This window comes from Ahaetulla prasina, chromosome 5 (assembly GCF_028640845.1).
Source record: "Ahaetulla prasina isolate Xishuangbanna chromosome 5, ASM2864084v1, whole genome shotgun sequence".
In the NCBI taxonomy this organism is placed as follows: domain Eukaryota; kingdom Metazoa; phylum Chordata; class Lepidosauria; order Squamata; family Colubridae; genus Ahaetulla; species Ahaetulla prasina.
In genome coordinates this window covers 97,023,394-97,048,237 of record NC_080543.1, presented here as the reverse complement: position 1 = coordinate 97,048,237, position 24,844 = coordinate 97,023,394, and the positions used below count along the sequence as shown (strand labels likewise).

General features: G+C 37.2%; 1 pseudogene; it reads right to left on the bottom strand.

Annotated features, from left to right (window-relative positions):
- Window positions 1-32: 32 nt before the first annotated feature.
- On the bottom strand, window positions 33-23,960 carry LOC131199655 (acetylserotonin O-methyltransferase-like; annotated as a pseudogene).
- Between the last annotated feature and the right edge of the window lie 884 nt (window positions 23,961-24,844).

Sequence of the window (24,844 nt, the reverse complement as noted above, 5' to 3'; positions counted from 1 at the left end):
CTTTCAACAGGCATGAAGCAACTTTAACAACTTTATTTTCTGGTCAAAATGACATCAAATATATTTCCTTTCTTTAGCTGTATATCTTTGAAGCCAGCTGTGCTGAGGAATGAATGATATTCTGATCGGGTCCGTAATTTTCCTTCAGTATGAAGCAGCACTATGATGGAGTACATGGCAATAGGAAAAGGCAGAGTCTTGTCTTTATCTAATGTTGGTTCCACAATTAATACTCCACCACCTGTCAAAATGTAATTAATTATAGTTTAGGAATAATAATAATAATATACACTTCAGATGTGACTGTTACAATTACAACAGCATAACTACTTGAGTGGTGGGTTGCTACCAGTTCAGATCAGACGAACTGGTAGCAGCAGCGGTGGGAGGCTCCGCCCACCCACCTGGACACTTCTGCGCATACGTCACATGTGTGCGCGAGCAAACCGGTAGCAAACTAAATTGAAACCCACTACTGAACTACTTGACTACTAAGACCAATAATGTAAATGACATAAGTTTAATTAGAGTGTTATTAAGTTATATAGAGGAAGGCCACTTTATAAGCAAGGTACTTTTGTATGCTGGATATGATTTATACAGTATCCTAAGGCAGCCATGAATTCATTGCAGGTGTATCCTCACTTTTGAAGACACTTATGAAGATACCCCCAAAGCTCTGGCCACTCTCACAATCTTCTCCCTTCCCTTCAATATTGTCAGCTACCTTGTACTTTCTTTGACTGGGAAGATGCAGGATGGCTCCTCCTAGTCTAGCTACCAGGTGCATCCCCTACTCAAAGAGAACATCCCCCTAAAACACGAACAGTGGACAATTTCTTCAAGATCTAAGTTAAGTTTTTCAATAGATGAATGTGTTGGGATGCTTGTCTTCATCCTATGATTTCCTTCACTGGAAAAAATGCAGCTTGTATATAGTACTCTTAATCCAAAGAGATTCAGGGTAGGGAAAATAAGACAGATGATGTTCTAAATTTCATAAAAGGGGAAGTACAGTGAGATATTCTGATCAGTGGTGGGATTCAGACCCCCCAAGGCAAGTCATATTCACAAGTATTAGGTCATGTCCACAAGTACAAACAAAGCCAAGACTTCTATAAATATTTCCAAAGTTTGCTTTCAAAACGTGGCAACATTCAAGAGCTGAATTGTGCATTTATTTTGCTGTCAAATTCTACCTCCACTTCAAGCAGGCATCCTGTGTTCATTTACCTGGCTACAGAATAGACAAAACATTCCTCTAATAGAACTCTGGAAGGAAATGTGCAAGACCTAAAGTGATAGTAAAGAAAGTACAAATACGGTCTTTAAAAAAGAGTGACATCTAAAGAATGAAACTTTGATTTTGGATTTTACCGAGTAGATTGATAGATCATTACAGAAATGGCTTGTTCATATTATTACAAAAAAGCAAAAAGTTGTGATTTGATGTTAATGCCTTATTAACTAAGACTAAGTCAGAAGTCAGTACTTCTTTCTTTCTTTTTTCTTATCTTTTCTCATTTCTCTTCCCCCTTTCCCCCTACTGCTTTTCTGTTTACTTTTGCATTTTGTATTTTACAATATTTTATAACAATAAAAACGTTAAACTGGAAAAAGAAAAAGAGTGACATCTCACAACCCATTTTCCCCTAAAACCCCACCCTTCCTCCCACCATTTCTCCTCTTTGCTTAAAACACTCCAGGTGGTGATACCTTCCTAGGCTTAGTCCGCAATCCATCTAATATATTGAAAAAATCTTCCCTAAAAGATATAAGAGTATTTTATTAAACAATAGGAACTTCCTTATTCACTTACAGGACATACAATGTTAGCACAAAGATTACAAAATCTCTTCCCATTCTTAACCTAAAGTTTATGGGGGGAAATTGTCAATCTTTAAGAAATCTCTCATCAACTGTCATCAACATATTCTCAATGATAAATTGGGGTAAGGTATATTGTGCTTACCATCCTGAAATGCTTAAAAAAAACTATACAAATTGAATAAACAAATAACACAAAAATATTTTCCATAATATAGAATGTAGGGAATGATAACCTGAAGAGTAACCTGAAGAGTTGCTGATACTAATGTAGACAGTGCAATATGAGAAGGATACTAGTACACTTTATGACTTCCTATCTCAAGGGCACCCTCATTTTTGCCGGCAAATTAAATGACCATGGAAAGCTTTCATTGATTGAATCAGAATAGAGCTGGAAAGGACCTTGGACTTCTTCTAATCCAACCCTCTGCTTAAGTAGGAGAACCTCTACCATTTCAGACAAGTGATTGTCCAGTCTCTTCTTTAAAACCTCCAGTGATGAAACATCCACAACACCTGAAGCAGTGGTGGGATTCAGCCAGTTCGCACCACTTCGGGAGAACCAGTTGTTAACTTTCTGAGAAGTTTGTCAAACTGAATAAATCATTAAGGCAGAGAACCAGTTGTTAAATTACGTGAATCCCACCACTGACCTGAAGGGATGCTGTTCTACTTATTAATTGTTCTCACTGTTAGGAAGTTTCTCCTTAATTCCAGGTTCCTTCTCTTTTTGATTAGTTTGTTCTCTTGTTGATTAGTTTCCATCCTTTGTTTCTTGTCTTGCCGTCTGGTCCTTTGGAAAATAAGTTGACCTCCTCTTCTTTGTGGCAACCCCTCAAATACTGGAATACTGCTATCATGTCACTTCTGGTTCTTCTTTTCTCTAGACTAACCATACCCAATTCCTGCAACCATACTTCATATGTTTTGGTCTCCAGGCCAATCATCTTAATTGCTCTTCTCTGCATTTCCCCCTCCCCAAGTCTCAACATCTCTTTAGTAATCTGGTGAGCAAAACTGGATGCAGTATTCCAAGTATTATATTACTAAGAGTTTATAAAGCAGTACTAATACTTCACATGATTTTGATTCTATGCAATCAAAGATTGTGTTAGCTTTTTTGGCTGCCGCTGCACACTGCTACTTCATATTTAAGTGATCTTCCACTAGGACTCCAAGGTCCTTCTCACAGTTATTGTTTTTGAGCTAGGTTTTGCCTAATATGTACTTGAACCTTTGGTTTTTCCTGCTTAGGTGTAAAATCTTGCTTTTCTCCACATTAAATTCATGTTGTTGGGTAGAGCCCATTGTTCAAGTCTGTCAAGATCTTTCTGGATCCCTGTTTTCTGGGGTGTTGGCTATTCCTGCCAGCTTAGTGTCATCGACAAATTTGATGAGTTCCCATTCTATTCCTCATCTAAGTAATTTATGAAGATATAGAAGAATACTGGACCTAAATACTTCCCTCCATATAGATCAGTGGTGGGTTTCAAAAAATTTCACTACCAATTCAATGGGCATGGCTAGGTTGGGGGCATGTGACTGAGTGGGCATGGCAAATTTGACATTACTCACGCCCATGCCCACTCAGTCACATGACCTCCCCACCTAGCCATACCCACATGAAAAGGTAGGAAAATTTTTGGAATTTCCACCTCCAGCCCTCCCTTTGCCAGTCGCCTCCATTTCCCCTCCTTTAGTGGCCCTGGCCCTAGCCCTGCTTCCTCCACCACCACCACATCTTTGTTCAGGCTGCTTATCTTCTGCAGTGGCTGGTCCAGAGTCCGGAAGACAAGCTGACTGGAGTTTTCAGTGGCCCCCAGCCAGCTGCTGCTGCTGGAAAGCAGCTTGTAAAGAAGCCTCCCAGGCCGCCAAAAAGTACTGGAGGTCTCAGAAAAAACTGCTGCCGTCGCCACCATGTTCTTCGCACATGCGCATCCCATTGGACTTGCAAGCCAAAAGAACATGGCGGTGATGAACATGGCAGGTGGGGGGAGTGAGTGGCAACTGGGGGACCAGTTTGGGGGCATAGCCAGCTGGCCATCGCTACCAGTTTGGCGACCTTGGCCAAATTTCCTCCAACAGTTCCCACAAACTGGTGCAAACCAGCTGAATACTACCTCTGATATAGATGTAGTACCATTAAGGACTACTTGTTGAGTACAGTTTGTCAGCCAGTTACAAATCCATTTGGTGGTGACGCTATCTATCCCATATTTTTCTCCCTTACAAAGAAGTAGGTTGTGGTTTATTTTGTTGAATGCTTTATTGAAATCTAAGTATATTATGTCCACAGCATTTTTCTGATCTACTAATTTTAGTTACTTTGTGAAAGAATGAAATAAGATTGGTTTGTGTTTTTAACAAACCCATGCTGACTTCTAGTTAAACAGATCTGGTTTTTTATTATCTTTTTCAGAATCTTCCCAGGTATTGATGTCAGATTGATTGGTACATAATTTCCTGGATCTGTTTCTTCTCCCCTTTTTTTTTTGAAAATGTGAACCACATCAGCTCTTTTCAAGTCCTCAGGTAGTTCCCTGGTGCTCCAGGATCTTTGATACAATGGTTCTGAAATAATATCTGCCAGCTTCTTCAGAACTCTGGGATGTAATTCGTCAGGTCCCAGTGATTTAAATTCATCAAGATCAGAATGTATTCTCTTACCATTTTCTTGCTTATTTTAATTTTTATTTATAGTCTGTCTTCTACAGTTATGTTTTTGGGAGGTTGGGCTATAGTTTTTTTTTACGTGAAGACTGATGCAAACAATGAGTTAAGCAGCTCTGCTTTCTCTCTATTGCCTGCTACTTCATTGCCATCTTCTCTCTTTAGTGGACCAATTGTTCCCTTGACTTTTTTCTTGTTATTTATATGTTGAAAGAAGGTCTTTTTTATCTTTGACATTTGTTGCAAGTCTTAATTCATTCTGTGCCTTAGCTTTCCTGACTTCATTTTTGTAGATTCAGGCTATGTGCTGGTATTCTGCTTTAGTTATGTTTCACTCTTTCCATTTTTTGTACTTATCCTTTTTGTATTTCAGTTTATCAGGGAGATATTTGTGCAACATACTGGTTTCTTCTTGGATTTCTTGTTTTTATTTTTCAGTGGTATTGTGTTGACATGAGCTTTTATGATCATATTTTTCAGAGTTTCCTAAGCTTCTTGACTTGTTTTCCCCTTTAATATTTTGACCTAAGGAATCTCTCCTAGGCTCCCTCTGAGTTTGTTAAATTCAGCTCTTTTAAAGTTTCAGGACTGATTAGATTATGTTCTATTGCTTGTGTTTGCCTTATATTGAATTCTAATATTACCTGGTCAACCTTGTCCAAAGTTCTGGCAACATCAACCCTCTCTATCACTTATTCTGTTAGTAAGAATTAGGTCCAGTATAATAGGACTGGTTCCAATGATTGGAACCAGTCCTCTAGTTCCCTCCTCTACCTTTTGAATCACAAAGTTGTCGGCTAGGTTAGTTAGGAATCTCTTCAATCTCCCACTTGCTGCAGAGTTTGTCTCCCAGTTAATATCAGGATAGCTAGTCTCCCTGTGGTGTGTTTCCTATATACATTTGTTAATTAGTTAATAAAAAGTTCATCTATTTCTTCTGCTTGGTTGGGTGAACTGTAGTATATACCTATAGCAATGTCATTCTTTTTTCCTTTTATCCATATGCATTCTAGAAGGTTTTCATCCTTGGTTTTGTACAGTTCATTAGAGATATAATGAACTTTTACATATAATGCATGTACTAGTAATATCATGGACTAGTGCTTCAAGTTCACTCTGTTTGTTCCCTAAACTTTGAGCATTAGTATATAGGCATTTGAGTCCTTATAGCTGAACTTGCATATATTTCTTATATCTCTTACTTCACCAGTGAAATGCACTTACCTTCACTACCAGTCAGAAATGTGTGTGTGCCTCTTCTGCGCATGCATAGAAGGTCAAAAACAGGATGTAATGATGTCCTGGTGGGTGGGCGGAGCTTCTCACCACTGGTCCTATCGGTTCGCGTGAGCCAGATAGATCCAGCCAGATTTCACCACTGTCCTACTTTGTAACTTGTAACCTTCCCATCACTCTCTTCTTCATTATGTGGTTGGTTATGTTGAGGTTTATGTTTGGAATTAAGTCTCAAAGATCCTAAAGATTGTCCTAGAGATTCTAAAGATTGATCAAAAATCCCTCCCGTCATTTTTAGTTTACTTTAAAGCTCTCCTTAAGGATTGAGCCAGTTGTTTACCAAAAACATTCTTCCCAGTTTTTGTGAAGTAAAGCCCATCCCTTGCCAGAAGCCCTTCATGAAGGTAATGACCATGGTCTAGGAATCGAACGTTCTCTTGGCGGCACTAACCTTGAGCTAGTGGTTCATTTCTAAATTCCTTTGTTCTCTCAACAGTATAGGTATGCAAAATAGTATACAAAAGTATAGAGGATTGGCTCTATATCTATGGCTCTATGACTGCCATAGTGTGCCATTTTCATAAATACAGCAACATAGGTACATACCAGGCTTACAGACATTAGACACTTTGTTTAGCAATTGCAGGCACTTTTCATCATTCCAGTCAAACAGGATCCTGGCAAAAATGTATAAATCTGCTTCAGGAATTGGATCTTTAAAAAAATCCCCTGAAATTAAATAATTAAAATCATTTAAAAATATCATCATCCTGGAAGAATACGTTGGTCTCCCTATCTACCATTTAAAGCAAAATAAATTCTTCCATCTCATCATGTTCTGATGTTGGCAGAAATGCTAGAATAAACTCCAGTTTACCTCCATGGAAAGTAATCTGCGGTGCTTCTGAGAACTCATGATACTTCTTTGATGTTTCCACTACTTCAGGGAGGTCAAAAAGTGTCACAGTACAATTTGGATAGATCGCAATCAGTTCCTTAGATAAGGCACCACAGCTTCCTTGAAAAAGGACAATTTTTTTTAAAAAAGAACTATATAAAATTAAATTTTAAAATCTGTATTTCAAACGGTTTTTCGGTTTTACTGTTTTAAGATTCTTCAGCTACCTCTGTTACTTCCAACATCAAAGTCCACTTTCTAGTTTCCATACAGCAATAAACAGAAATACAAGATATATTTTAATAAATATATTATCTAAATACTTTCTCTCCTTCATTTTTGTAAAATGCTTCTCTTTAGTCTTTTTCAATGGGCTAGATATTCCATTTTTCAAAAACCTATCCTATTAGCTATTATTTCTCCTTCCTTTTCCTGTGGCTTCCCTTTTCATAGAAATCCAAACCGTCTTTTTTCAGTGGACCTAATGAAATTGAAACATGGTTAAAATTAATCCATCCTGCTGCCACTGCTTGCAGCCTAATACAAGATTAGCTTTCTTAAAGCTAATCCTCTATTTTTATTCTCTTAAATTACATTAGCATTCCCCCAAGCAAATTGGCTTACCTAGAATTAAAAAAATAACTTTTTGGTGATAAAATCAGCAATTGTTGACCAGTATATGGGAATAAACAATGTATGGGAAGGCTATACAAAAACTCCCATACAGTTATGGTAATTCTGTGTTTCAAGTTTGAGTCTCCAAGGATGAAGTCTCAGTTGAAGCACTTGATCTTTACAACAAATGTACTGGTGATTGACAGTGTCTAGTAATATTGCATTAACATACTGTGCACATAAATGTATTATATATGTGAATAGGCACTCAAAGTCCAGTGGTCTTTAAACGGTGCATTCTGCATCCTCAAGGCATTACCAGGGCAAATGCAATTCGGTGTCACTTTCTATCCTTAGCCAACTTTGTTCCAGACTTCAGATTTTTGTTTTGTTTTTCCACATTCATACACTTCGATAATATCAATCCAGGCAAGAGAGGGGGAAAACAGGGGGGGGAGGTGAAGGGCATCCAGGAATAGTTAGTTAAGCCCTGTAAAACTTAAAATTGCCAGTAATTGTTAGTAAATCTTTTTAAGACAGAGAAGCTATGAAAACAGATTTGGCAAAGTGGACTTTTAATCTCTGAAAGAATTCTGCTCTTTCAATCCTGAAGACATAATATTTGTGAAATCATGTAAGAAGTCATAGGACCCACCCACCCTCCAAATCTTCAAATGATAGAAAGTCAAATGTCTAAGAATTTGTGATACTTACCACCTATATCACAAATGAATTCAAATTCAGAAAGATCAAATGCAGTAAATACTTCTCTTCCATGCAAACTCCAAGCCTCATTCATATACCTGAAGAAGACTTCGATCCTTTCTTCTGACCTAGAATTGAAATTTACACAATAAACTTATTTTTTTACATAGAAAAGAACACCTCTATACCAATGTAATCTGTAATTTACCAAGAAGAATCCAAGGATTATGAAGTCTTGATGTTCTACATCAACTTCAAAAAGTTAATATTTGATATTAACTTTTTTGAAATTAACTTGATAATACGTGATAAGGGAAATCAATTCTATTTCACTAGACTACCAGAAACAAAAGCAGTCTCCATGCTAGCTCTGACTGAAGATTTCACATGTTCAGATCAAAAACCAGTTAGACAGTGTCGTGAATGTTGCTTGCACACAGGTTTCAGACTTTCTTATAATCCACATCCCTGGGAGTAAGAGATGTCTGTCAGTCACCTACAGCAGTGGCCCCCAACCTTTTGGGCACCAGGGAGAAATGTTTTTCCACAGACTGGAGGGGGCATGGTTTTGCATGCTGCCTGCATCCTGTGGATGGGCCTTCGCTTGTTTGCATGGCTTGGTTGCTGGCATGCCGCAGACCGGGGGTTGGAGACCCCTAACCTACAGGGTAAGATTAGCCCACTCTGATATTGATATAGAAAAAAATTGCTATTAAAAATTGATATAGAAAAAAATGTTTTCATTAAAAGGGGAATTGGGGGGAAATGGACAGAGAGAGGCTGGACAACGATACTTCCATTATTTCCAGCAGCCTCTGAACTCTGGAAATCTCCAAGAAGCTGGAAACATCCAGGAAAGTGAAACACAGGTTCATTTGCTTCAGGAAACATTTATTTATGCACATAGAAATTGTGCTATGTAGGAATTTGCACTAAATGTTTTACTTCTCTTTTATGGTTGGTTGCACAGTAAGCCAGACGTTTAGAGTTTTATTGTTATTATTTATTTATTTAAATTTATTGGCCACTCCTCTCAGAGGACTTTGGGTAGCAAGAATAATGTTTTTTTTTCTTTTGATAAGTCTTATGTTTAAATTTCTTTGTACAAGTTATGAACGTAATTATATTATTACATATAATATAATAAATATTACATAACAGATATGATATATGACATGATATATAATAAGTATTATATAACATACATAAAATATAATATTTATGCAAGAGAGATATGTCTGCCATATGTCATGGTTTCTCTCTGATGATTAACAAGTCAAAATAATGTTAATAATACAGCCTTTTGTTTAGAATCTAGATTTGGTGAACAGAAAAAGATATAATATCATAAATACCATAACTATTATACTATACCATACCATACCATACCATACCATACCATACCATACCATACCATACCATACCATACCATACCATATCATTCTATACAAACATTATATTATACAATACATTATATTATATTATACTATATTATACTATACTTTGTTATGTTATATTAGTATAAATATAATATATTTGTTATATTGTAATATATTATATCTTCTGTTCACCAAATCTCTAGATTCTAAATAGAAGGCTATATTATTAACATTATATTAACAAATCTATTAACAATCACTCATGCCCTAGTCACTTCCCATCTTGACTATTGCAATGAGCTCTACATGGGGCTGCCCTTGAAGAGTATCCGGAAGCTCCAGTTGGTGCAAAATGCAGTAGCCCGCATGGTTTTGTGCAGCCCTAATGTGCACATGTATCTTCTTTCTTGCGGGAGCTGCATTAGCTGCAGATTTACTTCCAGGTGCAATTCAAGGTGCTGATTGTCACCTTTAGAGTCCTTCATGGCTTGGGACCAGATTATCTGAGTGACCGCCTCTTGCTGATCACATCTACCCAACCCATCAGAGTGGGGAGGCAGGGAATGTTGCGGGGAGATCCTCTAGGGAGATACACCTGGTGGTACACAGAAGTGCCTTTTCCATGGTGGCTCCCTCTCTCTGGAACATCATTCTCCCAGAAATTAGAATGGCCCCCACCCTAGCAATCTTCTGGAAGGTACTGAAGACCTGGTTCTGCCAGCGGGCACGGGGAATCCAGAGTGAAATGGAGCCCATTAAATGGCTTGTGTGATGTGCTGTCACTAGGGCGGGGATGGGCGGTTATTATATTATTATATTATACCATATCATATTATATTATAAATTTATTTGATTCTTTTTTATTGGTTTCATTGTTTTGAGTGAGGTTTTATATTTTGTAAGCCGCCTTGAGTTGCCATGTGTGAATAGGCAGCAATATAAATTTAATAAATAAATAAATTATTTTAACTTGTTAGTTATCAGAGAGAAAACATGAAACGTGGCAGACATATCTCTCTTGCATACAGACATTAGAACATCAGTAAGAACCCTCTGGAAGTCAGATAGTGCCAGCAAGAACTACCAAACCACTATCCTAAGGCAAGAGGTGATACCAAACTGGAAAAATCAGGCAGCTTCTTGGGGCTTCTAGTCTTTCATAGGTAGCTCTAGTTTCAGATCCCACATGTCCACACTACAAAGGAATTCTTAGACAGTTATAGTACCCAAGTGACATCACAAAGAGTTTGAAGAGAGAAGAAAAAAACAAAGAGAAATCATTGATAGTCTAAATAGTAATCATTTTTCACAAAGTTGGACAAGGAAGATTTGATAGACATATGTATTTATTGCCCGTTCTTTGGAAAATAAAACATTGAGAAATATTAGATTTACTGGTAAAAAGCCTCAAATAAATTGTTTGAGGAAAAACCAATTATTGATGAAATCTGATTCTTTCCTTCCCTGAAAAGATATTTTAGAAGCAAATGGTTAGGCAGCACAAGTAGAGTAACTATCACATTCTTTCCCCCATCATCAAATACTGAGTATATTATGCAGGTCCCAATATTATTTTCAAAAGTCATTTCAAATAGCTTAATCTCTAAATGGTTGATCACTTGAAGCAATGCAATGCAATCCTATACACAGCTAAGCAGAAATTACTTTTGTTGTGCAGTGCAATCCTATACACATCTAATCAGAAATCAGTTTCATTTATTTTTTTTAAAGTACCTATACCCATATAACATTTAAAACAGAAAAACTGTTTTATTCAAGACAGCATTCTTTTTTACTCTTTATCCTTAATGTTTTATCTTTCAAGTGAATAATATATCTCAAGGGATTATTTCTGCTAAATTGATTTAAAAGTTTGTTCAAGAGAAAAAAAGGTACTCTCATTTTCACTGTTAACTGTTTCTTGAAATAGAGCAAATCTCTGATCTAAAAATTTAGATTGACACACAAGGGCTTCATAAGGCTCCTCCCCCAAGGAGGTACTCTGCCTAGAACAGTGAGAAGTTCTGATTCAGAGTTTAACTAGAATGAGACTTGGTGATCTCTGTATCAAAACAAATTGACAAACTCAAATGATTTCAGACAATTTTAATCAGCTTTTTAGGTATGTAAAGGTGTGCTTTTTCACATTAATTTAGAAAGCCAAACTGCACCAAACCACAGAATGGGACAACTTGCCATGGCCAACTCACTGCGGCCAAGTTGCCGTAGGACAACTCACTGCAGGGCAATTCAACAAATACAAAAGTGACATTAATTTTGAGGGAACCAAAAATTATTGGATTAAAATAAAGGGTTGGTTAGAAGAAATGACCCAACAACACATTGACTTAAAACCGGAGTTGTTCTTATTGGGTATTCTACCAGAGAAAATCAGTAAAGAAAATATTTATTTGATTATACATGTAGTAATAGCAACAAGAATTGTTTTTGCAGAAAATTGGAAAGCAGAAAAAATACCCCTGGAAGGAGAAAGTATTAAAAAAAATTAGACTGTGCAGAAATGAATAGATTCAAAGAAAGAGAGGATTCAGCATATTTTAAGATATGGGACAATTTTACCATTGGTTAGAAAAAAGATATAGATAAGCAACAGATAATTTTGTAAGAAAATGGTATAATTAGAATATTGTACTTGTGAAAAAATGATAATAGATTAAACTGAAGTGAAGAAAGAAGAAACAACAAAAAGATGGAGCAAGATGTCACACGGAAGGAATGACTGATGTACTAAATGTTCGTTTGTTTATAAAATAAAAAACTTTTTTAAAAAAACAATTTTGATGGAACCATGGCCAATAATTATAAAAGAAAGAAAGAAATACAAGAGTTACAATAATTTTGACATTAGTTGTCACTAATAATAAAAGTAATTGAATGAAATGATTAATACAGTGTTGAATTGTCCCATGGTGAGTTGCTCTATGGCGAGTTGGCTGTGGCAAGTTGGCCATGGTGAGTTGGCAGCAGTGAGTTGTCCTAGACCCTCAGATCAATTTTCAGAAGTGTGATTTCAATTGGATCAACTAATAATCACATCCCTACTTCTGTCTGTTTCTTTCTTTGTATGATTGATTTTTTCTACAGTAAACAACTAAAATATATATATATAGTTTCACTAAAAGTTGCAACACTGAATTGAAGGATAAGCAATAGTGTAACACAGGGGTGAAATGCTCCTGGTTCGGACCGGCTCGCGCGATCCAGTAGCGATGGCAGCTGCTGGTTCGGAGGACCGGTAGCAAAAATCCCTGGCCCTGCCCCCCTGCCTCTGCTGAGCCGCACCATCAGTAGAGGGTTGTTGTTTTTTACTTTTAAAAGCCGGTTTTTCTTCAGCCGAAACATGCCTTTAAAAGTAAAAAAAAAGCCTTTGAGGATCCCGCCCCTCAGCTGAGATTGGCAGAACCTTTAAACTTAAAAAAAAAAATTAAAGTCTCCTCTGGCAATCTCACCTGAGTTCCTCATCAGCAGAATCTTACTTGTACTCTTACTTGTAGAAAACATGTTTTCTACAAGCAAGAGTAGAGATTCTAAGGCACTTACCTGATTACTGATGAATGCATGGCTTTTTTTCCAGCCTGAAAGCCCCAGTTTCACTTTCAGCCAGACAGAATCAATTGCTTAGCTAATCTATTTCCTCAGTGATCAACTAATGCTGGCTGGCTTTGTTGGCTGAGGAACTCTGGGATTTGAAGTCCACAATAAAATAAAATAATAATTAAGGAAATAGAATTAACAAAATATGAAAAAGAATTGATTAGAATTATGATTATAATAGGTAGAATTATAATAGCTAGACATTGGAAACTAGATGTGATTTTTAGAATAGAAGAGTGGAATTCTGAAATGTGGAAATTAGCTTTAAATGATAAAATGACATGCGATATTAAAATTAGAAGTGGTGTGTATAAAGAAGATATTTTCTGGAAGACTTGGAAACCTTTTGTGGACTTTGCGCTTGGAACATTGGACGCTTCGGTACCTGTACCTCGAGAACGTGGATTTTGGCGATCGTGAAGATATATCCAAAGACCCAAATCTTCCTTTTTTTTTATGTATAGCACAAGGGTGTAATAATGTATTTTCTTTTTTTTGTTTGTTTGTTGCAAAAAAGTAATAAAAAAATTAAAATAAATAAAATAAAAAATAAAATAAAATAAAATAAAATAATAACAAAATATTTGTGCAGCTTTCTGAGATTTGTAGTGTATTCTATAATATTTCAGTCTAACTACACAAACACACAAAATCTCAGAAAGCTGTATGTGGCATTTTGTGTTTGTGTGTGTGTGTGTGTCAGTTGTGTTGTGTGTGTGTAAAGTGTGAAAGCTGGTTTTTGAGCTTTCTGTGGCTATTTGAAGTGTGAAGTGCAGCTGCTTTTACATTGTGTGTGAGTCAGTTGTGTTGTGTTGTGTTGTGTGTGTGTGTGTAAAGTGTGAAAGTTGGTTTTTGGTAACTCTTATTGTTTTTTATACTTTGTTTATTATTTTTATTATTTATTGTTATTGGCCACGCCCACCCAGCCATCTGACCACCAAGCCATGCCCACCAATTAAGCCACGCCCACAGAACCGGTAGGGTAAATTTTTAGATTTCACCCCTGGTGTAACATATGAACAAATGAATGAGTTAATGTTTTAGCAAATATGCTATATACATGTTGTTGTTAGTTGCAAAGTCATGTCTGACCCATCATGACCCCATGGACAATGTTCCTCCAGGCCTTCCTATCCTCTACCATCCTCTGGAGTCCATTTAAGCTCACGCCTACTGCTTCAGTGACTTCATCCAGCCACTTCATTCTCTGTCGTCCCCTTCTTCTTTTGCCCTCAATCTTTCCCAGCATTAGGCTCTTCTCCAGTGAATCCTTCCTTCTCATTAGGTGGCCAAAGCTATATACAAGTGTACTTACAAATAATTTTATTTCTTCATTCTTTTTGCTTGGAAATTTTATTGCATTTTTATATTCTCTTTTTTTTCTTTTTTCTTTTTTAAATAATTTTTTATTTCCATTTTTCAACATCATATTTATGTACAAACTATTATCCATCATTAATCATTAATTTTTATTTATTACTGATTCAGGCCTGCCCGACTGCCACTTCCTTACTACACAACCTCCCTCTCTACCCTCTACTACTTTCCCCCTTCATCCCCTTCACTTTACTACTTCCTCTCCTCCTTCTCCACTCCTCCCTTCTTCCACCCTATCTAACCTTCTTATTCCCCTCCTCCTTCTCTACTCATTCCTACCTACTTTCTTCCCTCCTTCTACTCCTCTCTCCTTTTCTTCCTGAAATGGCAGTCGAGCATCCCCAATATCATTTTAAATTTTTTAATTTCATATCTTCAAAAATTACTGTACATTAATAATCAGTCCATGTATCACTTGTTGATTCATTTCCCCCCCCTTCCCCCCCCTTCCCCCCCCCCAGACTTCCCAGAGCAAATACCGGGTATTATGACCAACAATCACAAGCTAAAGTATACAAAATATACATAACCTCCCACCTTAAAAAATTTAAAACTATAGATCCCCTCACAATAAAAATAAAAAGATAGGAAAGAATAATAAAAAAAAGAAAAGAAACAATACCAACTTCACATATTACTTCTTCTTACAGTCCATTTTTAAAATTAATCCATCTTCTCAAATTCGATTTTTGTATATTCCTTCAAATTTCATGTCCATTTCTCAAATTACAGTCCATCTTCTCGAACTCAAATTTTTATCACTTATATATTTCTTCAATTGCCATAACATTTAATGTCCATTCTTCTTACAGTCCATTTTAAAAATTAGTCCATCTTCTAAAGTTCAATTTTTTTTTCCGCCCACTTATATATTCCTTCAAATTTCATAAATCCATTTCTTAAATTACAATCCAGCTTCTCAAATTCAAATTTTCATCACTTATATATTTCTTCAATTGTCATAAGATTTAATATTCAGTCTTCCAATACTACTCCATCAATCAAATATCAAGCAAATAATCATTTAGACTACATCCACAATATAACAGTAAACAGTTAAAATCATTACATCCACATTATCTAAATTCATAAATTTCACTTTCCATCCTTCACAATTGAGTAATATCATCCCATAGATTTATACCATACAAATAGCAAATAACAAAAATCCTATAATTTATATCCTAAACAAATCAATTCCAAAAATTAACCATAATCATCCTATTCACATCTTAAACATTCCTCCCCTCTCCCATTCTATTTTCCATCATTTCCAAACCAGTTAACTTAGCATCTAACAACAAAGGATTCCCACTCTTTAAAACATTAATATAAAAATGTCTTGCTTTAATAACTGAATTAAGAAAATACTTTCTACCTCTAAAATTCACTGACAAACCCATTGGGACTTCCCATCTAAAATATATCTGATATTTCTTAAACTCATCCACCAAAAAAGCAAATTCTCTTCTGTTTCTTAACATTTTAGGAGGAATTTCCTTCATCATTTTTATATCTTGTCCCAATATCTGAAATTTATTTTTATAAAAGGCTTGCAAAATTTCATACCTAACCTTTTTAGTTGTAAAATAAATAACCACATCCCTAGGTACTCTATTTTGTCTTGCCCACCAAGAATTAACACGATAAATTCTTTCAATATTAGTCTCAAAATCTTCTGGCTCCACACCCTTTATCTGAGCAAAGGCTTGCGTAAAAATCTCCTTTAAATTTTCCTTCCTATTTTGTTTCAACCCCCTCACCCTTATAGCATATTCCATTAATCTATATTGTAATATTACTCTTTCTTCATCTGCCCTATCTACCTTTGCCTTTATATCTTCCATCTTATTATCTAAGTTCCAATTGTTTTGATTTTTTTGAATTTCTTCTATTTTCCTTTGCAACTCTAAATTAGCTTTATTAAATTCTGCAAGATCGTCCTGCATCTGAATACAAGAGCTTAATATTTGTGCAATTGCATCCTTTACCATTTTCATTTCCCTCTTCTGCTCTTCCACCACTTCCTTGAAATCCAACATCTCTTTCTCTATTTCGTCAAATTTTTGATCTATTTCTAAAAAGTGACTCTCCAAAAACTCCTGTAAAGAATTTCTTACTTCCTTTTTGATTTCTTCTTTTAATTTTTGAATCTGAGCTAAAGAAATTTCAAAGTTTTTAATGACTTTTGGCACTATTTGCTTAAAAGCCATTTTTAAAAAAGGATAGCTTAATAATAGACCAAGAAAAAAAAGAAAAAAAATTAGAAAATAAAGTTTCAAAAAACTTATCTTCTAAATCACTATAATCCCAAAGAAGAAGAAAAAATATAAATCATAAGCTTCTCATTTCTTCCATTTAGTCAGTATCTTCCTATATATCTTCTATTTCAACACGCTTTTGGCACTATTTGCTTAAAAGCCATTTTTTTAAAAAAAAATAATAACTTAATAACAGACCAAGAGAAAAGAAAAAATATTTAGAAAAAAAAATTCAAAAAACTTTTCTTCTAAATCACTATAATCCCAAAGAAAAAGAAAAGATATAAATCATAAAATTCTCATGTCTTCCGTTTAGTCAGTATGTTTCTATATATCTTCTTTCTTCTATTTCAACACTAGCCGTTAGTAAGCATTTCTACTTTCGTTTTCCGTACACACATTCCACAAAACCGCCATTTGCTTTCTTCTCTCCTATCTTCGCAGCAAATAAATCCTCAGGGGCTTACAGTCTTCTTACAAACAGGTGCTAGAACTCCAGTTTCTGCTCCGTCCATGTTACAATCCATCATAAATCAATTCCTGCCGTGGAAATTGGACGCTTCATTTGTTTGCCATAAAGGCAAATGCCTCACCCAGCCAGGAGCTTATCAGGTTATAGAAGGAGAACTTCCCGCAAGCTTTAAAAGCTTATTAGGGCATCTCAACCTCAACCTAATTGCTCATCTTTTCTTTCTTTGCCTGAAGGAAAGAATTCCAAGCTGTCGGACCCAGATTTATGATGTCCTGACATCTTACAGACTAGGGAGTTAGCAGCTAAATCATAGCTGCTTCTGCACGAAGCGGAGCCAAAACCAGAAGCCGCATTTTTATATTCTCTTAACCTCCTTTTTATTTACCCTCAGTTTATGTCTTAAGTCTTAAAAGTCTTAAATCTTTTAAAAGTCATCTTGAGAAAGCAGGATAATGAAAAATGCTATTTTGTGGTTGTGTTCAAATATGATTAAAGTAATTGGACAATTCTTTTTAAAGGAATGCAAAAACTGGAAGAATGTGAAGACTGAGGTGGAGATGAATGATGAGAGGAGTTTCGTTGTTTCATTTCCTAAAGATGGGTTTCTTTAATTTGCAAAGAACAATAGAAAAGACATAGTATACTTATGCTGAATGACAATGATGTTTCTACATATTGTAACAACTAAGTGAATAAAATATGACAATGACACATTAAGTCTTCTAGCATGGGTATAGTGACCAGACGTCCCGCTTTTGGCGGGAAAGTCCCGCTTTTTAATAATTTGTCCTGCGTCCCACGGCAATTCCAAAAAGTCCCGATCTTTTTTTTGTTTCACTCCCATTCTGAAAATGGGAGGCAGCAATGCAAGAGGAGGAGGCGGAGAAGGGGGAGTGGCGGAGAAGGGGGCGGGAGAGGGAGGAGAGACGCTGCTTGACTTCACCCGAGAGGAAGAGAAGAGCCGAGAGGAGAACCAAGGAGAGCCGAGCCTGCCTGGAAGAGCCAAGAGGAGAGCCGAGCCTGCCTGGAAAAAAGCGGAGAAGCAGCAGCCACTCCTCCTCCTTCAGGCAGGTGACAAGACTCAGCATGCATGCGCAGCCCACCACCACTCCCCGTCAATGGTGTCCCACTTTGCCATCACTGAAATCTGGTCACTTTAAGCATGGGGGGGGAAATGATTTTGAAAATTTGTTTTTATCTATATGCTTTTCTGTGATATTTGTTTAAAAAAACTAATTAATCTTCCTACCTCACTGCATCAGGCAAATATTTCATTCCTGGGTAGACAATATCAGAGAATATCTTCAGGGTATAATATTGAGACTTTAGACTTGATTTTGCCAGGTAGAGGTTGGCAAATTCTGTATTTCCATAAAGATCTTAAAATGAAAGGAAAGAGAAAGGAATATTAAGATTATTGCTAACACAAAAAAGAGAATTTAAAACTATATTACTCAATATACTATTTCTTATATTTTGAATAAAAACAAATACAATGGGTTATTAAACATGATTGTTAATGCTTCTGAATGTTAGTGTTGGCAAATATGTCTGAGAATATTATAGACACCCAAGAAAACTAATTGATCATTGAACAAATCAAACCAGAATTTTCACTTAAAGATCAAATGATCAGGCTTAAATTTTCCTACTTTGAACACATTATTAGAAGATGCTGGGAAAGGTGGAAGGAAAAAGAAGATGACCAGCAGCAAGATAGATGGATTCAGTTACAGTGGCAATGAGTAACGGACATTGGAAAATTTGCAGATTTTCCCCCTGAAGAAAATCTATATTTGTGGTCTTCAATAATTTATGGCATGTAATCACCCAAAATGTTTCAAATGACTTCAATCATGCTTTCTATTATAAAATCTCAAAAATATCTTAAAGTACCACACTTTTAAAAAAACAATTAATAGGACATCATAAAGACCAAATCATTCTTAACTAGTAGGTTATTGGGACTTGTAAATACATATAACAAAATAAATTTGTGGACAAAACCGAATCGCTATGAAGAAACAATGAAGCACATTTAAAAGAAATTAATGAAGGCTGAAAAAACAACCACCCAAAACTTCTATCCAAAATAACCACTGGAGGAAATAAAGTACTTGGAATACAGTGAGGCATAGTATTGATATGAATTGAATGGTATAGTAAACTAATGACACATGTGTAAAAGTGACAGACTACAACCAGCATTCACCAGTTCCTGACAACATATATTCTTGAAAGCATCTGTAGGAATTTAGCACCCACCCCCCTCCTAGAAGAATGAAATATTTTAGAAAATATTTAAAAAGGCAGAATATATTTCCCTGGATGAGAAATGGAGAAACATGTTTTAAAGACAAAGCAGCTCCCTGCAACTTCCTGCCACCCCCCACCTTTGTCAATGGGCCATTAAAGCCTCAACCAAGCTCACTCAATCCCCCCACCTTTGTCAATGACCATCATTTGCAACACAATAGAACAGAAACTCACCACATGGCACCTGGGAAGATTACATCAGCCAGCAAGGCTAGCTAAGACCCCCACACCCTGTGAGTCTGACAGCCAATCAGGGTACTCTTCCTGTGCCCCAGAAAGTTCAAAGCTCAGAAAAAGCATAAAGCCAGGGAGTGCACAGGATCTCAGCCCTTTTCTGTTCAGGAACTCAAGCCATGTGATCCTGACCACCATTAAACCATCTTTCCAAGCAGCCTCCATGTTTCCAGTGTCTTTGTCCCCACTTGGAACTGAACCCAGATGGATATTTCTTCCAACACATCCCTGGCTGTGAAATCTGCATGCAAATGGGGTGTGCTCTTGCTCAGTGTCTAGAAATTGCACAGGAGGCCTATGTTTTTGCAAGGCATCCACAGCCTCCAAAACCTATGTGAGAACAGGATGTGCTTTTCTGTGGTCTTTGTAGGTTGAACAAGCCATGCATATGCAGTGACTAAAGCTGCTTCACAAATGAAGACCTCATGCAACCCGCAGCAGCCTGTCTACAAAAAAAATAATAATATTATTTCTGGAAAGTAAGTCTGAGGATAAGAGGCATCAGGCTTGCTCATCTTGGGAAACAGGATCAGGTACAGAGGTGGGATCCTACCAGTTTAACAACCAATTCGCTGAGCACGTGCTTTGTACTCATGTGCAGTTTGCAGAAAATTGAACTTCCATGTTGCTGAGAGCAAGGAAAATGCACTCTGCTACCCCGATCAGCTGGGCTTCAGAAGCAGAAATAAAAGTGAATATAACGCAGGGGCGGGCAGGCCCATTTCAAAGAAAAAGAGAACCGATTCACTCACGGCTGAAAGTTAACGTTTTGCCCGAACTGGTCCAAACCGGTAGACTCCTACCACTGATCAGGTAGCATTTTTGAGTGGCCGTGGTGAGGCTAAGAGCAAAAGTCTAGTTCTGGGCTCAGGCCTCAACTTCAGGCCCATCCTTGGGGCTGCCATCTAGTGCTGCTCTTCAGAGTGACCTAGATTGGCAGCTGGGGGTGGGGAGAGAGAACTGTTTCTCTTTTGTTTGGGAGTGGGCATGTGACACATCAACCCCAAAGAATTTGCCATCTGTGATATAGATTAATATGTAATAATTATAAAGAATCTGGGACACTTTTGATTCCAACTTAGTTACCTCTGTCGTCCTTTCGTTCCATTTTCAGAAGATCTAAAGTCACGCAACAGTTCAGCAGCTTCTCCATTCCAGTGAGGCTAGTGTTTAAACGTTCAGCAATAATCGCTGAGGAGAGAGATTTACCTGACTCTCAGCAAATCAAATATTCCAAATTCACAGGAAGTAAATATTATCTGAAAAAAAATGGAGTGATTACCAACAGGAGAAAGTTTGGGAAAGGATGATCCTCCTTTAATTAATTAATTTTGTCTCCTCCAAAATATATGTAAAATATCTGGGTAGCTTATGAACAAGGATGAGTGAAAGTCAATAATTATAAAACATTTACAAAGGAATAGAGACTATTTTAATTAGATATATTTTTTAATACATCTGGAAGCCCTCTTTAGGATAGACAATGCATGCCTTTTCCAGTCCTATCCCTTCTTAATGTCCATTTGCTCATCTAGGAGGTCTGCAAGAGGAAGTCTGACTCTCTTGAACATAAGTGCAGATTCCTATGTAATTTGGGATACAGGTAATCCTCAAGTTACCACAGATAGTGACCAAAGTTACAACATAACACTCCGCCCCCAAGTACTTATGACACAGTCCCAAAGTTATGAATGTTGCAGCACTACAGCAGTTGTTCACACTTATGAGTGACCACAGAGGAACTACAACATTTCCCCTGCTTATTCCCCCACCCCACCCCAGGCTGGATCTTCACAGGAACTGGGCCACTGGAGACTCACTTACTTTGCAATGATCTAGCAAGCCATCAGTTCCTTTGCCTGCTTTGGTGCATTCATGGAAAACAGAGCCCTAAAATAGTATGAGATCACGCAAGATCAGTAAAGAGATCTCATGCTACTTATCTCCAGGTCTTCTCACCATTTGCAAAGCTTTTTGCTGCAGATCTCATCCAGGGCTCCATTCATAGAGGCCTAAAGTACTGTAGTGCAAGATCATGTGAGATCAGTAGCTTTTTGCAGCAAGACTGGAAGCTTCTGGGGGCCGTGATCTCGCACCAGATCATGGCCCCCAGAAGCTTCCATTCTCAGCGGAAAAAGAATTTGCAAGCCGATGTGTCATGCCCCCATTGGAGCTTGAATCTGTGGGGGGAAATGAGCTGGAACTTGAGCCAACAGAGATTGAGGGGGCAGCTTCACTGGCTGTGAGGGAAAATGGGGAAAGGCAGGGCCAGTCAGGCCAAGGCATGTCGGGATTAGAACAGCTTTTATACAGGGAGTAACAGTGGCATGATGAACATGAGAGACAGAACTCAGGTGATGAGCAAGGATTACCACCTCCTGATCCGAGAGCACAGAGAGTGGAGAGAAGGCGAGAACAGCACAGACTGAGCCAGCTACTCGGGAAAAGAGTGCCCCACCCATCTTCACAAGGCACACCTGGGGAATGAGGCTTAAAGAGACACTGTGGGGAGAGGCATTTGTCAGGAACAAACATTGAGTTACTCAAGTGTTGAGTACCGAGGTTTGAACTTTCTAAGAGTCCTTGCATTCTTTCTGGCTTTCTGGACTAATTACCTGGATCCTTTGCTTTGTGAACTCCTTGATTTGCCTTGCTGGATTTATTGCTGTGCAGCCTTGGTGTACACAGTGCTGGACTGGAATAGTTGCAGCCAGAGGGTGCTTGAGGTGTGTGTGGGGGTTGTCATCACTTTGCTCTGGGACTTGCCAGAAATGTGGGAGTGTTTTGGGAAATATGGAGCAAAAACAGGGCGGTTTGAACTTCCAGCTGCTTGTATTATCTTTGTGCCGTGTCCCGGGTCATCACACGATGGGAGACTTGAAGCAATGCGATTTTGCTGTTCCAAAGTCTTGTTGGCTTGCAAACACTTTTGATGCCAAGACTGCAAGCAGGCAAAGAAACCACGACAGAGAGACTGGAGAAGAGACAGGTCACTAGATCTTCACAAAGTAAGTGACCCAGTGCGGCAGGATGGGGGGGAACAATTGTGGGGGCTCCAGGGAGGGAGCATGAGGGGGAGGCCTTGGTGGTCTGAAGCATGTGGCCTGCTCCATAACTAGGTCCTCCATGGCCTTCCCCACCCTAAAATACGTCATGTACACTTAACAACTTGCACGTTTGATTAGGGAATGTGTGGGCAAAACCACACATGTTCATTTGATGTGATTCACTCCAAAGAATTCTTGGCTTACAAATGTAATTGGCAGGCTCCATTACATTCATAACTCAAGGATTACCTGTATTATTATTATTTTGAGTCCACACAGACAACTGTATTCATGTTTAAGAAAATATTAGGATACCACTTCTTTTGACTTCCCAGTGATAGAAAAGGAAAATATCTCATTTAAAAGTTATAGGTAATAAGGTCTAGGTGTTGTTTGTAGGCCTTAATGAACCAAAGTTTTAAACTAATATAATGTATTGTAGAAATTTCTAATGTTCTGACTTGTGTGCTATGTTTTTGCAAAATATGCATTTGTATGGATACATTCTATTTGATTAATAATTGAATTACTTAGTGCTGATTAGAGTGACATACCTTTCATCCATGGGTGCCCATTGCTCCCTAATTCTTCAGTCCCTGATATGTTTTAGGAACCATGATAATTTATGGCAACCAGCTTTACTTGTAGCTGTTGAGCAAAAGGTAAAAGTGCACATATAACATCTATTTTCATTGAGCAGCTATGTTTCTTTTTTAAAAAAAATCACAACTCAGTTTTCATGGCTTTTCTAGTCATGTAGTGGGTCACCAAAAAGAAAAGATAAAAGAAAAATGTTCATTGCAGGTTCTGAACAGATTTCTTTTCTTCAAAAAAGTAGAAAAGCCATTGTCCAAAATTAAAGTTTTTTCCATCAAATTTTAAAACACAATCTGTGGTATAGTACTGGGAGATTTTGTAATACCTGTAACATAATCTCTTTATTTGTCATGTTCCAATTTGATTTCCTTCAACTGCAAAATGGGTAGCTTTATAAACTGCTCTAATAAATAATAAGTTAATAATAAACAAAAAGCAACATTTCTAAAGCAAAATGAGAAAAAAGAAAAATGAAAAAAATTGATTCAGAAAGTTCAGCAAATTTTCTTGTACTTTAAAAAAAATAATTTTAGTGGAGCATAAACTGCATGATTTGGAGGTCTTTTCCATATCAATAAGACTCTGACGAAATAAAGTTGTACATTTTAATGCCATTATTTACTATTTTCACCTTACCTTTGTAACCATAAATGAATGTTGATGCTGAAATAATATTTTAATATTTTCTTTTTCCTCTGGTGAACCCATTGTTCTTCACTTCTCTGTCAAACACACAAGAAAATTATTTCATTCATTCACTCATTCATAATATTTCTATACCTTTGCAATCTAAAGAAATTCCCATTGGTTACAGTATCAAACACAAAAAAATACATAAATAAATTCATCAACCCAAGCCATACTAAAATGCCAACTTTTCAGCCCATTTTGACCACCTTCTTAAAAACCAGCAGGGAAAGCCCCACCTAGATATCCAGGGGAATCTGTTCCACAGGGATGGAAACAACAGAAAATCATTGGCTCCCAGCTCTTCCTGCCCCACAACCCCACATTTCATATAGGACGAGCACCTTCAACATCCCAACTTGTGACAGGTTTTACCTGATGTAGCACTCCCTCTAATGATTTTGCTCAGAAGCACCCTATGCAGTAAGCTTTGGTGAATAAAGGGTGATTAATCAAAGTCACCCAATGAACTTTATTCACTGAACATGAATCTCATCAGTTCCATTACAATGTATTAAAACCAAGCCCATCAACTACATGAACTATGCCAGTACACTACTACTTTCCATAGACCCTTTTCAGTTCTGCCTGCCCTGCTCCACTTAGCATATTGTCACTGTACTGATTTATCATACCTTTCTCTTCTGTCTTTCAGATTCCAGAGAAGAATTGGGAGTTTCTTCCTAGAGGCATGCTTTTATAGTCTCCATTGCTTGATAAACTGTGGTTAAAATACGCACACTCCCTATCTTCAGAAGTGGTTGGGTTGCATTTTCTTTTTAATGATTTTGAGGCAAGGGACAAAAACAATTTACTACATTTTTTCCCCCCTTGAGGTGGGGAGTGAAAAGAGGAGATAGCAATTTTCTCAGTTTCTCCTTGAAAGAGTTTATTACTTTGATACA